Source organism: Rhinopithecus roxellana, chromosome 10 (assembly GCF_007565055.1).
Source record: "Rhinopithecus roxellana isolate Shanxi Qingling chromosome 10, ASM756505v1, whole genome shotgun sequence".
In the NCBI taxonomy this organism is placed as follows: Eukaryota; Metazoa; Chordata; class Mammalia; order Primates; family Cercopithecidae; genus Rhinopithecus; species Rhinopithecus roxellana.
The window spans coordinates 134638443-134653047 of NC_044558.1; positions in this window are offsets into that span (position 1 = coordinate 134638443).

Sequence of the window (14605 nt, forward strand, 5' to 3'; positions counted from 1 at the left end):
GCTCAAGAGATCCTCCCAACTTCCCAGCTTCCCAAAGTGCTGGGATTACAGGTGTAAGCCACTACACCCAGCCAACATTGTTAATAATAACATCAAAATGCCTATTTTTTTTAAACTGATGATGTGATTTAAATCCAGATCACTTAAACAGTACTCAATAAAAATATTTATAAGCCCCATATAAATCTGTAAGTAGAGGTAATACACATAAGAAGGTTAATACATAAATATATACAAAGGCAATTTAACATTTTTTTTAAAAAATGGCTTTTCCATTGAGAGAATTTGCCTCACTGCTGTCTTTGCCCACAGCATTATCTTTCAAAGTCACTTGTGAATGGGAGTGTTGTGGGCATTAGTCCATTATCAACCCCTACCAACTTCACCAAGCTGACCTGTCTATGAATCAAGCTTGAGTTCCTCTCCTCTGTTAGCTAGACATAGAAAAACCACCATGAGGTCATGGGTGAGAGCCAAGGAAGAGATGTCAGTCAGTGACACACCAGGGGGATTGGGGGGCCTGGCCACCTTTCCTGCAGCTTATCTGTGCCTCGTGTACCTGTTCAAGTACACTCTCCCGTGTACTCTCTTACAGTAGATTCCGGCTGAGCCCACCTATCCTTATAACTTGGGGCTTTGAGATCATCTGGCTCATGATGAGCTGTTCCGGCCACACGGCCACTTGGTGTCCTGTGGTGAGGTACTCAGCCTATAGGGGCCCAGTGGCCTGCCAGGAGCTGCATTCCACCAGTGTGGAATGTTCTGCAAGCAAAACCAAAGGAGCCTAACAAGTGGTATGCTTCTTTCTTACAAGTAGGCAGTGAAAGATGCAGCAAACTACTTTTTACTTTGAAGGGGCCATCAGTACATGTCCTGTCCTAATCTGGCAGGCCTCTGGATCTTCATAGGGTTAATGTTGTGCCCTCTGGATTATACATATCTATTAAGGCATCTACAGTACATGGCACATCTGGCTCATTATCATGTATCCTCAAAATAGTAGACCAATGTAATTTTTGTGAAATGACCAAATAGTATAGATCCCTATGACAGAAAATAAGAGAAGAACTAATATAGTCCTGGAGCAATCCTGTGAATTTATACCATTTTCATTTCCTGCTAATGCAAACTGTATTTATCCTCTTTTTTGATTGCTATGAAAAGACTATTTTCATCAGATCAATGATGGCATACTACATACTTGAGGCTGTGTTAATCTTCTCTAGTAAAGATATCACACCCAGTGCAGTAGCTGCAATTGGGACTACTCCTTTGTTCATTTACCATCTGGTTTTTATAGATGCCAGAATGGTAACTCAATGGGAACCACTACCCTTGCATCCTTTAAATCTTTGAGGGTGGCTGTAATCTCTTTTATGTCCCTTGGAGATGTGATATGGTTTTTATTTACAATCTTGGCTGGATGGGGGTTTGGCAGTTTCAGGGGCTTCCATTTGGCCTTTTCTGTTACAATTGCTCTTACTCATGGGTCTTATAACATTTAATTAACAAGAAAGTCACAGCTGGAAAAACTAGATATTTCCATCTCTAATGTTACATAACATTATATTATATAAGGTGCATGTATGCTCACCTTCTCACCTCCTCCTTTTCACTTCAGTTACATTCCAGCAGCTCACTCCAGCTGCTCTGTCAAGCTCTTGTTTTCTGCCCTGAGGCTTCTCTGCTGTAGTCAGTGGGACAACTGCAGCAGCCTTCTTAGCCCTTCTGTCAAATGTGCAAACCTGGAAATAGGGGGAACTGAACACCCTTGACCAGTGGGGAGGGAAGCCGTGAATAAATCCTTCCATCTTATCTCCCTCAGGCAGACAATGATGAGGTTCATTCTACATGGCTCTTTGGAAGGATTTCTAGAAAGAACACCTTAGTTACCCATAGTGGTGGTCAGCTTTATAACCCACCCTTGATTTGGTTTTCCTTCCAGTCCAGTGTCACTCTTCCACTTCCCTTCTCCTAGTCCTTGAGATCACTTACCAAATAAAGCAGCTGTTATGAGATCTAGTTTCCGTATCTAGACTGTGAGCTTGGTGTGGCACTTTTATGTATAGAATTTATCCATGTTGTTGTACCAAATCAGAAAACACATGTAGGCACTTCAGAGAAAGAATCAAGCAAGATCCTACTATCTAGACATAGCTTTCTGGACCATTGTTTATGCATCTACTTTTTGAAAAATGGGAAGTACAGTAAGTCGAGTATTTTCTGCTTTAAGAAAAAGTATTTTTTGTATTGTAAACATTTTATGTATTGTAAACATTTTTCGTTCATGGTGAGAACATTAAAAATCCTCTTTTTTAAAGCTATTTTGAAATAGATAATAAAGTATTACTAACTATGGTCACCAGGCTATGCAATAATGGATGACTAGAACTTAGTATTCCTAACTGAAACTTCGTACCCCTTGACCAGCCCCTCCCCTTTCCCCACCGCCTCCACCCCCACTGGCCTCTAGTGAGATCTTGGCTTACTGCAACCTCTGTCTCCTGGGTTCAAGTGATTCTTGTGCCTTAGCCTCCTAAGTAGCTGGGATTCCTGGCATTGAACTCCCAGCCTCAAATGATCCGCCTGCCTCAGCCTCCCAAAGTGCTGGGATTACGGGTGTGAGTCACCGCCCCTCGCCTTACCCTCTACTTCTATGAGTTTGATTTTTTTTAGATTCCACAAATAGGTGAGATCATATGGTATTTGTCTTTCTGTGCCGGGCTTATTTCACTTAGCATAATGTCCTCTAGTTCGTCCACGTTGTTGCAAATGACAGAATTTCCTTTTTTTTTTTTTTGGAGTGAACAGTATTCTATTGTGTATATATACCACATTTTAAAACTCACTCATCTGTTGATGGATATTCTGGATGTTTCCGTATTGTGGCTATTTTTTGTTTGTTTCGTTTTGGTTTTTATTATACTTTAAGTTCTGGGATACATGTGCAGAATATGCAGGTTTGTTACATAGGTATACATATGCCATGGTGGTTTGCTGCACCCATCAGCCTGTCATCTGCGTTAGGTATTTCTCCTAATGCTATTCCTCCCCTATTCCCCCACCCCGTGACAGGCCCCAGTGTGTGATGTTTCCTTCCCTGTGTCCATGTGTTCTTATTGTTCAACACCCACTTATGAGTGAGAATATGTGGTATTTGGTTTTCTGTTCCTGTGTTAGTTTGCTGAGAATGACGGTTTCCAGCATCATCCATGTCCTTGCAAAGGACATGAACTCATCCTTTTTTATGGCTGCATAGTATTCCATGGTGTATATGTGCCACATTTTCTTTATCCACTCTATCATTGATGGGCATTTGGGTTAGTTCCGAGTCTTTGCTATTGTGAACAGTGCTACAATAAACATACGTGTGCATGTGTCTCTATAGTAGAATGATTTATAATCCTTTGGGTATATACCCAGTAGTGGGATTGCTGGGTCAAATGGTATTCCTGTTTCTAGATCCTTGAGGAATTGCCACATTGTCTTCCGCAATGGTTGAACTAGTTTACAGTCCCACCAACAGTGTAAAAGTATTCCTATTTCTTCACATCCTCTCTAGCATCTGTTGTTTCCTGACTTGTTAATGATTGCCATTCTAACTGGTGTGAGATGGTATCTCCTTGTGGTTTTTATTTGCATTTCTCTAATGACCAGTGATGATGAGCTTTGTTTCATATGTTTGTTGGCCACATAAATGTCTTCTTTTGAGAAGTATCTGTTTATATACTTCACCTACTCTTTGATGGAATTGTTTGTTTTTTTCTTGTAAATTTGTTTAAGTTCCTTGTAGAGTCTGGATATTAGCCCTTTGTCAGATGGGTAGAGTGCAAAAATTTTCTTCCATTCTGTAGGTTGCCTGTATACTCTGATGATAGTTGCTTTTGCTGTGCAGAAACTCTTTAGTTTAATTAGATACCATTTGACGATTTTGGCTTTTGTTGCCATTGCTTTCGGTGTTTTAGTCATAGTCTTTGCCTATACCTATGTCCTGAATGGTATTGCCTAGGTTTTCTTCTAGGGTTTTTATGGTTTTAGGTCTTATGTTTAAGTCTTTAATCCATCTTGAATTAATTGTTATATAAGGTGTAAGGAAGAGGTCCATTTTCAGTTTTCTGCATATGGCTAACCAGTTTTCCCAGCGCCATTTGTTAAATAGGGAACCCCATTGCTTGTTTTTGTCAGGTTTGTCAAGGATCAGATGGTTGTAGATGTGTGGAGCTATTTCTGAGGCCTCTGTTCTGTTCCATTCGTCTATATATTTGTTTTGGTACCAGTACCATGCTGTTTTGGTTAATGGAGCCTTGTAATATAATTTGAAGTCAAGTAGTGTGATGCCTCCAGCTTTGTTCTTTTTACTTAGGATTGTCTTGGCTATACAGGCTCTTTTGTGGTTCCATATGAAATTTAAGATAGCTTTTTTTCTAATTCTGTGAAGAAAGTCGATGGTAGTTTGATGGGGATATTACTGAATCTATAAATTACTTTGGGCAGTATGGCCATTTTCACGATATTGATTCTTCCTATCCATGAGCATGGTATGTTCTTCCATTCGTTTGTGTGCTCTCTTATTTCCTTGAGCAGTGGTTTGTAGCTCTCTTTGCAGAGGTCCTTCACAATCCTTGTAAGTTGTATTCCTAAGTATTTAATTCTCTTTTTGGCAATTGTAAATGGGAGTGTGCTCATGATTTGGCTCTCTGTTTGTCCATGAATGGTATATAGGAATGCTTGTGATTTTTGCACAATGATTTTGTATCCTGAGACTTTGCTGAAGTTGCTTATCAGCTTAAGAAGATTTTGGGCTGAGACAATGGGGTTTTCTAAATATGCAATCATGTCATCTGCAAACAGAGACAATTTGACTTCCTCTCTTCCTATTTAAATACCCTTTATTTCTTTCTCTTGCCTGATTGCCCTGGCCAGAACTTCCAACACTGTCTTGAGTAAGAGTGGTGTGAGAGAGCATCCTTGTCTTGTGCCAGTTTTCAAAGAGAATGCTTCCAACTTTTGCCCATTCAGTATGATATTGTCTGTGGGTTTGTCATAAATAACTCTTATTATTTTGAGATATGTTCCATGGATACCTAGTTTATTATTTTTAGCATGAAGGGGTGTTGAATTTTATCAAAGGCCTTTTCTGCATCTGTCAAGATAATCATGTGGTTTTTCTCATTGGTTCTGTTTATGTGATGGATTGTTTATTGATTTGCATATGTTAAACTAGCCTTGCATCCTAGGGATGAAGTCCACTTGATCATGGTGGATAAGCCTTTTGATGTGCTTCTGGATTCAGTTTGCCAGTATTTTATTGAGGATTTTTGCACCGATTTTCATCAGGGATATTGGCCTGAAATTTTCTTTTTTTGTCATGTCCCTGACAGGTTTTGGAATCAGGATGATGCTGGCCTCATAAAATGAGTTAGGGAGGATTCCCTCTTTTTCTGTTGTTTGGAATAGTTTCAGAAGGAATGTTACCATCTCTTCTTTGTACCTCTGGTAGAATTCGGCTATGAATCTGTGTGGTCCTGGGCTTTTTTTTTTTGGTTGATAGGCTATTAGTTACTGCCTAAATTTCAGAACTTGTTATTGGTCTATTCAGGGATTCAAATTTTTCCTGGTTTAGTCTTGAGGGGGTGTAAGTGTCCAGGAATTTATCCATTTCTTCTAGATTTTCTGGTTTATTTGCCTAGAAGTGTTTATAGTATTCTCTGATGGTAGTTTGTATTTCTTTGGGATCAGTGGTGATATACCCGTTATCATTTTTTATTGTGTCTATTTGATTCTTCTCTTGTTTCTTCTTTATTAGTCTGGCTAGCAGTCTATTTTGTTAATCTTTTCAAAAAAGCAGCTCCTGGATTCATTGACTTTCTGAAAGGTTTTTTGTGTCTCTATCTCCTTCAGTTCTGCTCTGATCTTAGTTATTTCTTGTCTTCTGCTAGCTTTTGAATTTGTTTGCTCTTGCTTCTCTAGTTCTTTTAATTGTGTTGTTAGGGTATCAATTTTAGATCTTTCCCATTTTCTTCTGTGGGGATTTAGTGTTATAAATTTCCTTCTAAATACTGCTGTAGCTGTGTTCCAGAGATTCTGGTACATTGTGTCCTTGTTCTCATTGGTTTCAAAGAACTTATTTATTTTTGTCTTAATTTCGTTATTTACCCAATAGTCATTCAGGAGCAGGTTGTTCAGTTTCCATGTAATTGTGCAGTTTTGAGTGAGTTTCTTAATCCTGAGTTCTAATTTGATTGCACTGTGGTATGAGAGACTGTTATGATTTCTGTTCTTTTGCATTTGCTGATGAGTGTTTTACTCACAATTATATGGTCAATTTTAGAATAAGTGTGATGTGGTGCTGAGAAGAATGTACATTCTATTGATTTGGGTGGAGAGTTCTGTAGATGTCTATTGGGTCCGTTTGGTCCAGAACTGAGTTCAAGTCATGGATATCCTTGTTAGTTTTCTGTCTCATTTATCTGTCTAGTATTGACAGTGGGGTGTTATAGTCTCCCACTATTGTTGTGTAGGAGTCTAAATCTCTTTGTAGGTCTCTAAGAACTTGCTTTATGAATCTGGGTGCTCCTGTATTGGGTGCATTTAGGATAATTAGCTATTATTGTTGCATTGAGCCCTTTACCATTATGTAATGGCCTTCTTTGTCTCTTTTGATCTTCATTGGTTTAAAGTCTGTTTTATCAGAGACTAGGATTGCAACCTCTGCTTTTTTTTCTTTTCATTTGCTTGGTAAATCTTCCTCCATCCCTTTGTTTTGAGCCTATGTGTGTCTTTGCATGTGACATGAGTCTCCTGGATACAGCACACCAATAGGGCTTGACTCTTTATCCAATTTGCCAGTTTGTGTTTTTTAATTGGGACATTTAGCCCATTTACGTTTAAGGTTAATATTGTTATATGTGAATTTGATCCTGTCATTATGATGCTAACTGGTTATTTGCCCATTAGTTGATGCAGTTTCTTCATAGTGTCAATGGTCTTTACAATTTGGCATGTTTTTGCAGTGACTGGTAATGGTTTTTCCTTTCCCTATTCAGTGCTTCCTTCAGGAGCTCTTGTAAGACAGGCCTGGTGGTGACAAAATCCACATTTGCTTGTCTGTAAAGGATTTTATTTCTGCTTCGCTTATGAAGCTTAGTTTGACTGGATATAAAATTCTAGGTTGAAAAGTATTTTCTTTAAGAATGTTGAATATTGGCTCCCACTCTCTTCTGGCTTGTAGAGTTTCTGCAGACATACCTGCTATTAGTTTGATGGGCTTCTTTTTGTGGGTAACCCCACGTTTCTCTTTGGCTGCCCTTAACAATTTTTCCTTCATTTCAACCTTGGTGAATCTGATGATTATGTGTCTTGCGGCTGCCCTTCTCAAGGACTATCTTTGTGGTGTTCTCTGTATTTTCTGAATTTGAATGTTGGCCTGCCTTGCTAGGTTAGGGAAGTTCTCCTGGATAATATCCCGAAGAGTGTTTTCCAACTTGATTCCATCCTCCCCATCACTTTCAGGTACATCAATCAAACGTAGGTTTGGTCTTTTCACATAGCCCCATATTTTTGAAGGCTTTGTTCATTCCTTTGGATTCTTTTTTCTCTGATTTTGTCTTCACACTTTATTTCATTAAGTTGATCTTCAATCTCTGATAGCCTTTCTTCCGCTTGATTGATTCAGTTGCTGATACTTGTGTGTGCTTCACAAAGTTCTTGTGCTGTGTTTTTCAGCTCCATCAGGTCATTTATGTTCTTCTCTAAACTGGTTATTCTAGTTAGCAATTCCTCTAACCTTTTTACAAGGTTCTTAGCTTCCTTGCTTTGGGCTAGAACATGCTCTGTTAGCTTGAGGAGTCTGTTATTATCCACCTTCTGAAGCCTACTTCTGTCAATTTGTCAAACTCATTCTCCATCCAGCTTTGTTCCCCAGCTGGTGAGGTGTTGTGATCCTTTGGAGGAGAAGAGGCATTGTGGCTTTTGGAATTTTCAGTTTTCGTGCTGGTTTTTCCTCATCTTCATGGATTTATCTACCTTTGGTCTTTGATGTTGGTGATCTTCGGATGGGGTTTTTGTGTGGATATCCTTTTAGTTGATGTTGATGCTGTTCCTTTCTGTTTGTTAATTTTCCTTCTAATGGTCTGGCCCCTCTGCTGCAAGTCTGCTAGTTTGTTGGAGGTCCACTCCAGACCATGTTTGCCTGGGTATCACCAGTGGAGGCTGTGGAACAGCAAAGATTGCTGTTTGTTCCTTCCTCTGGAAGCTTTGTCCCAGTGGGGGACCTGCCAGATGCCAGCTGGAGCTCTCCTGTATGAGGTGTCTGTCAACCCCTGCTGGGAAGTGTCTCCCAGTCAGGAGGCAGGGGGGTCAGGGACCTACCTGAGGAGGCAGTCTGTCCCTTAGCACAGCTTGAGCGCTGTGCTGGGAGATCCACTGCTCTCTTCAGAGCCAGCAGGCAGGAATGTTTAAGTCTGCTGAACCTGTGGACATAGCGGCCCCAGCGGCCCCTTCCCCTAGGTGCTCTGTCTCAGGGAGATAGGAGTTTTATCTATAAGCCCCTGACTGGGGCTGCCGCCTTTCTTTCAGAGATGCCCTGCCCAGAGAGGTGGGATCTAAAGAGGCAGTCTGGCTACAGTGACTTTGCTGAGCTGCAGTGGGCTCCACCCATTTCAAACTTCCCAGTGGCTTTATTTACATTGTGAGGGGAAAACTGCCTGCTCATGCCTCACTAATGGTGGACGCCCCTGCCCCTACCAAGCTCAAGCATCCCAGGTCAACTTCAGACTGTGATGCTGGCAGCGAGAATTTCAAGCCAGTGGATCTTAGCTTGCTGGGCTCCATGGGGATGGGATCCACTGAGCTAGACCCCTTGGCTCCCTGGCTTCAGCCCTCTTTCCAGAGTACTGAATGGTTCTATCTTGCTGGTGTTCCAGGCACCCCTGGGGTATGAAAAAAAATTCCCGCAGCTAGGTTGTTGTCTGTTCAAATGGCCACCCAGTTTTGTGCTTGAAATCCAGGGCCCTGGTGGTGTAGGCACCTATGGAAATCTTCTCGTCTGCTGGTTGTGAAGACCATGGGAAAAGCATAGTATCTGGGCCAGAATGCACCATTCCTCACAGCACAGTCCCTCACAGCTTCTCTTGGCTTGGGGAGGGAGTTCTTCGACCCTTTATGCTTCCCAGGTTACGTGATGCCCCACCCTGCTTTGGCTCACCCTCCGTGGGCTGCACCCACTGTTTAACCAGCCCCAGTGAAATGAGCCAGGTACCTCAGTTGGAAATGCAGAAATCACCCACCTTCTGCATTGATCTTGCTGATCTCTACTAAAAATACAAAAATTAGCTTGGCATGGTGGCAGGCACCTGTAATCCCAGCTACTCAGAGGCTGAGGCAGGAGAATTGCTTGAACCCAGGTGACAGAGATTGCAGTGAGCCAAGATCGCACCACTGCACTCTATCCTGGGCAACAAGGGCAAAACTCCATCTCAAAAAAAAAAAAAAAAAAAAAAGAGGAGTAGCAGTAAATTATATCATAGTGGTTGAAAGCTTGGGCTGTGGAGTCAAGCTGATAGATAAAAATTCCGAATACTCTACCTGATAGTTACAGAATTTTTATAAGTTTCTTAACATCTCTAAGCCTCAGTCTTATTGTATAAAAGTGTAATACAAATAGGTAATAATAATAGGTTATGTGTGATAGGATTGCTATAAACATTCTAAGTTAATTTATACAAAGCACTTAGAAGAGTCCCTGGGGTATAACAACGTTTCAATAAAATTTCATCATTATTGTTGTCTATTTCACTAGAATTAATTTTTAGGAGTAGAATTGCTTGGTCAAAAGGTGTGTTTTGTTTCTTTGTTTTGTTTTGTTTTGAGACAGAGTCTTGCTGTGTTGCCCAGGCTGGAGTGCAGTGGTGGAATCTCAGCTCACTGTAACCTCCACCTCCCAGGTTCAAGCAATTCCCCTGCCTCAGCCTCCCAAGTAGCTAGAATTACAGGTGTGCCCCACCATGCCTGACTAATTTTTGTATTTTTAGTTGAGATGGGGTTCCACCATGTTGGCCAGGCTGGTCTTATGACCTCAGGTGATCTGCCTGCCTCGGCCTCCCAAAGTGCTGGGATTACAGGTATGAGCCACCACACCGGCCAAAGGTGTGTATTTTTGAAGCTCTGATATAAGTTGCTAAATTTAGACTTGGTATTAATATTCATAAATTCACATTCGTATCATGATTACAATCAATAATGTTTATGTGGATGGAAATATGTGTATTATTTTTAATACAAGAGGCTAAATAGAAATATTCTTAAAGACCTTGTAGTTTGGATTTGGAAATAATGTCAGGAGTCATCTATTCAATCCTGTATCAGTGAGGATAGGCTAGCGTATACGATAGTAACAAACAATCCCATAAACTCAGTTATTTAAAGCAACAATGGTTATTTCTCACTCGTACTACATGTTCATTGTAGTGAAGTGGTTGTAGAAGGGTGGGTGTGTGCTCCTTATAAACCATAGACCCTGGTTAACAGGAACTCCATCTAGATAGATGCTTCCACACTTCCTGAGGCAGGAAAACGGGAAAATGGCAATAAATGCACTGGCTTTTAAGGCTTCTGCCTGAATGGGACCTATGTTAGTTAGTTCTGCTCATATTTCATTTGTCAAATAAGACATTGGCCAACACCTAACTTCAACAGGGTTAGAGAACTATAATCCTACTCTGTGTTCAGGAGAGAAGAATCGGTGTATTCTTCTCTTCTTCAGGAGAGAAGAATCAGTGTAGCCTTAATGACTGCCACAGAATCACTTGGGTTTTGTTTTATTTTCATTTTTTAAATTTAAATGCTATTTATTTTTTGAAATAGGTAATGTATTCACATGGTTCAAAATTGAAAAGTCAAAAAATGTTATACAGTGAAAAACCTATGTTCTTCTATCTTCTTCCTTCCCTGAAGCCAACCAGTGTTAATAATTTTCTTGTGTTTCTTCTAGAGATATTCTACACATATACTTTATTGGCAAAAACTCTCTCTCTTTCTGTCTCTCTGTGTGTGTGTGTGTGTGTGTGTGTGTGTGTGTGTGTGTGTGTGCTGACTCTTCTCTGTTTGCCCTCAGATCCATTATCCACCCCTTATGGATCTGTTCTGTGCCCTAGGGAGCTGACATTTATAAATGCATCTCTCAAGTTCCCTTGCCCTCTCGCTTATAGTTGGTTTGGCCAATGGGAGACATCAATAGTAGATTGAAGAGCAGGAGAGGAGAATGTTTGGGCTACCCCTCCAACTCCTTCTGCTTTAGAGCTACAGTTGGGGCAGTGACTAAGTCTCTCTTTAAACACAGCTCTTGCTGGGTAGCCCTTCCTCTGGGTCTTCATCTCTCACAGATCTCTGATAACACTGTTCCTCTTCTTGCACCATAAGCCATGTGAATGAAAATGGCTCCCTGCCATTGCTAGGTAGTCCCTGGAGGACTTACCTTCTCTTTCTCTCTTATTAAAACAGCTTGATGGAGATATAATTCACATGTCATACAACTTACCCACTTAAAGTATACAATTTAATATCTGAATATCTTCTCATATATTCACAGACGTGTCAGCATCTCTTTGTGTTTCCTTAACCTGGTTTACACCTTTGTAAATAGTCCCTTCATTGAATTTTCCTTCTGTTTCTTAAGGAAACAGAAAGCATACAGAGTGCTTTCTGTTTTCTGCTGGGACCCTGTTCCAAGAGGGCAGCAACCATTCTGCATTGCAGATGCTAAATGAATATTTGTTTCTTAAATAAAATAAATGCATTGAATTTGTTAATTTGAATTTAAATTAATTATACACACAGTGGTATGCTGGCTCTGGCTCATACCAACTCAGGAGAGCCAATTGTTTAATTTATAGGAATTTTGTGAGCTGGTTACCATTATTTTAAAATAAATTAACTTACTTTATTACTTTAATAAGTTAAATAAGTTATAAAAAGCTAATAACTACTAAAAACCACTTCCAAATCATTTTACATTTCACTATTATCTGTGCTCTTGAGATTATTTGTATCTGCTGTATCCATATGGTAGAAATACTATATAATGATGCACATAGAGGTATGCGTGTCTCTCCCCAACTCTGCATTCCATGGTGACATGTTGATATCTTGAGAAAGATCATTTTGGGAATATTTCCACCACAGAAATCAACAAATGATACAAATCAGGACTTAACTTTTTGTTTTGTTGATAATCTATTTTTTGTTCGGTTGATTATCTATTGATTTTTTGTTGATTATCTAGACTTAAGAAAATGATGATAAAAATGTTAATAATACAAATTAAACTTCAAAGTTTATCATTGTGAATAATAGAACAAAAAATTGAGGAGATATCCTTCCAGTATTTGAAATTAATATCTGATTCAGCAAAGAGATCATGCATATCATTGCTGTACCAGTGAAGCTCCAAAGTATGTGTTTCACTTTCATCCTTTTTGTCTACCAACATTTATGAATGTACACTTGTGAGGCTGGTTGTTGAATATTTACCAGCATAGTACTGTATATAAACAGCCACACACATCCACCCACACACATCCCCACACACAGAGTTTAGATATCATTCTGTATTACCCATAGAGCTTTCTCAATCTTTTTTAGGTTTGCATTTATGAATGGATATTTAGACTGAAATCTTTTCCTGTTACAAAATAATGCTACAGTGAATCACTTATGAGTCATCTGTGAGTGCATTTGTAATGTTAATAGCTATTGCTAAATTGCTGTCTATGAAAAGTTTTACCAATTGATTGACACTCCTACAAGCAATATATGATATCTGTTTTCCCACCCCTCAGATGGATTATTGTTGTTTTTTTGTTTTTGTTTTTGTTTTTGTTTTTGTTTTTGTTTTTTTTTGAGACGGAGTCTTGCTCTGCCGCCTAGGCTGGAGTGCAGTGGCCGGATCTCAGCTCACTGCAAGCTCCGCCTCCCGGGTTCACGCCATTCTCCTGCCTCAGCCTCCCGAGTAGCTGGGACTACAGGCGCCTGACTCGTCGCCCGGCTAGTTTTTTGTATTTTTTAGTAGAGACGGGGTTTCACCGTATTAGCCAGGATGGTCTCGATCTCCTGACCTCATGATCCGCCCGTCTCGGCCTCCCAAAGTGCTGGGATTACAGGCTTGAGCCACCACGCCCGGCCTCAGATGGATTATTGTTAAAAATACGTCTAAGATTTTTAGTGGAATTTGTTAGTAGAAGGCATTAATTTTTGCATTTAATAGTTACTGCAATTCTCTTTTAAATGATAGCCTCTAAGTAATTTGAGAGACAGTAACATTTACTCTTGGAGACACAATGTAGGAAGCCACCTTTCTCAGGAGCAGACTGATCATGCCACAATAATAATAACTGGCAGCTGTAAAGAAATATTTGCAAGTAGCCTATCTTGGAAGTAGAAAGGCACAGCACTGTTTTCAAGACTTCTGCTAAGAATAGGATAGGTTAATAAGTCATTAATGTTTTGGCTCATTCTCTTCAAAAGCAATATGGAGGCATTTTTCTGGTAGACACTGGAAAAAAGAGAAGGAGAAATGTCAGCTTACAAAGGAAATATCTGTGTAAATACAGTAATTGCATGGCAGTGCTTGATAATTCTGTACTCAAGCCCCCTGGGCTCCATGTTATAGAGCTCCTCTGGGAAGGCAGAGGGAAGAGCCAGAAAAAGGAGACTTATTTCTGCTACGATGCAGCCAGACCCTCTGTGAAGGACCTATAGAACTTTGAGCACAGCTTCCACTTATCCGCATGTAGCTACCAACCAAAGTTTGAGCAGAAAACTGTGCATTCATATAATTTGACTTGCTTTGCATTTCTCCCTTTCCCTTTTCCTTTTACACTTCAAAAAGAGATAAAAGTCTTCTGTAGATAAAACTGACAAAGCATCAGTCCTTAAGGATTTAAGAATCTTAAGGCGGCTGAAAAAAATGCGTAAGCAAAGAGTAAGACCTGCGTGGCCACATTTCCTTAGCCACATGGCTTATGGATTGTCAGACTTTGACTCATAGCTCACAGCTTAGTAGCTCTGTGATACTAGGGAGTTACTTGACCTTCAGTTGCCTCATCTATAAAATGGGAATAATAATAGTTCCAACCTCATGGGATTATTGTGGGGAAATGAGATAATCCGTATAAGGTATTGAGCCAGTGCTTAACATATACATGCTGTCGCTCAATGTATGCTATCAATTATTTCAATAGAAATATATATTATAAGTTGTATGCACCCTTATTAAACAGTAGAGATTTCATCATTCACAATAGATTTTTTTTCTGTTGCCTTTATGATGTCCTGAGTTTTAAAAAACCCCACTAAATACTCCAATACAGAGATCATTGGTGAAGTAGTTCTTGACTAAATAGAGTGACTGAAAGGAGAAAAACAGTGCACTTCACAACCACTAGAATAAGGTTTTTTTTTTTCTGTCTGGCTTAGTTACATGATACAATTGAGTATCCAGGCTTAGTTTTAAGTAACCATTTATTTTGCTGAACAAAATTAGAGCTTGTGTGCACGTATTATAACATATATCCAGGCCCTATTTAATCTTCTAGGAGAAGAAATGTCC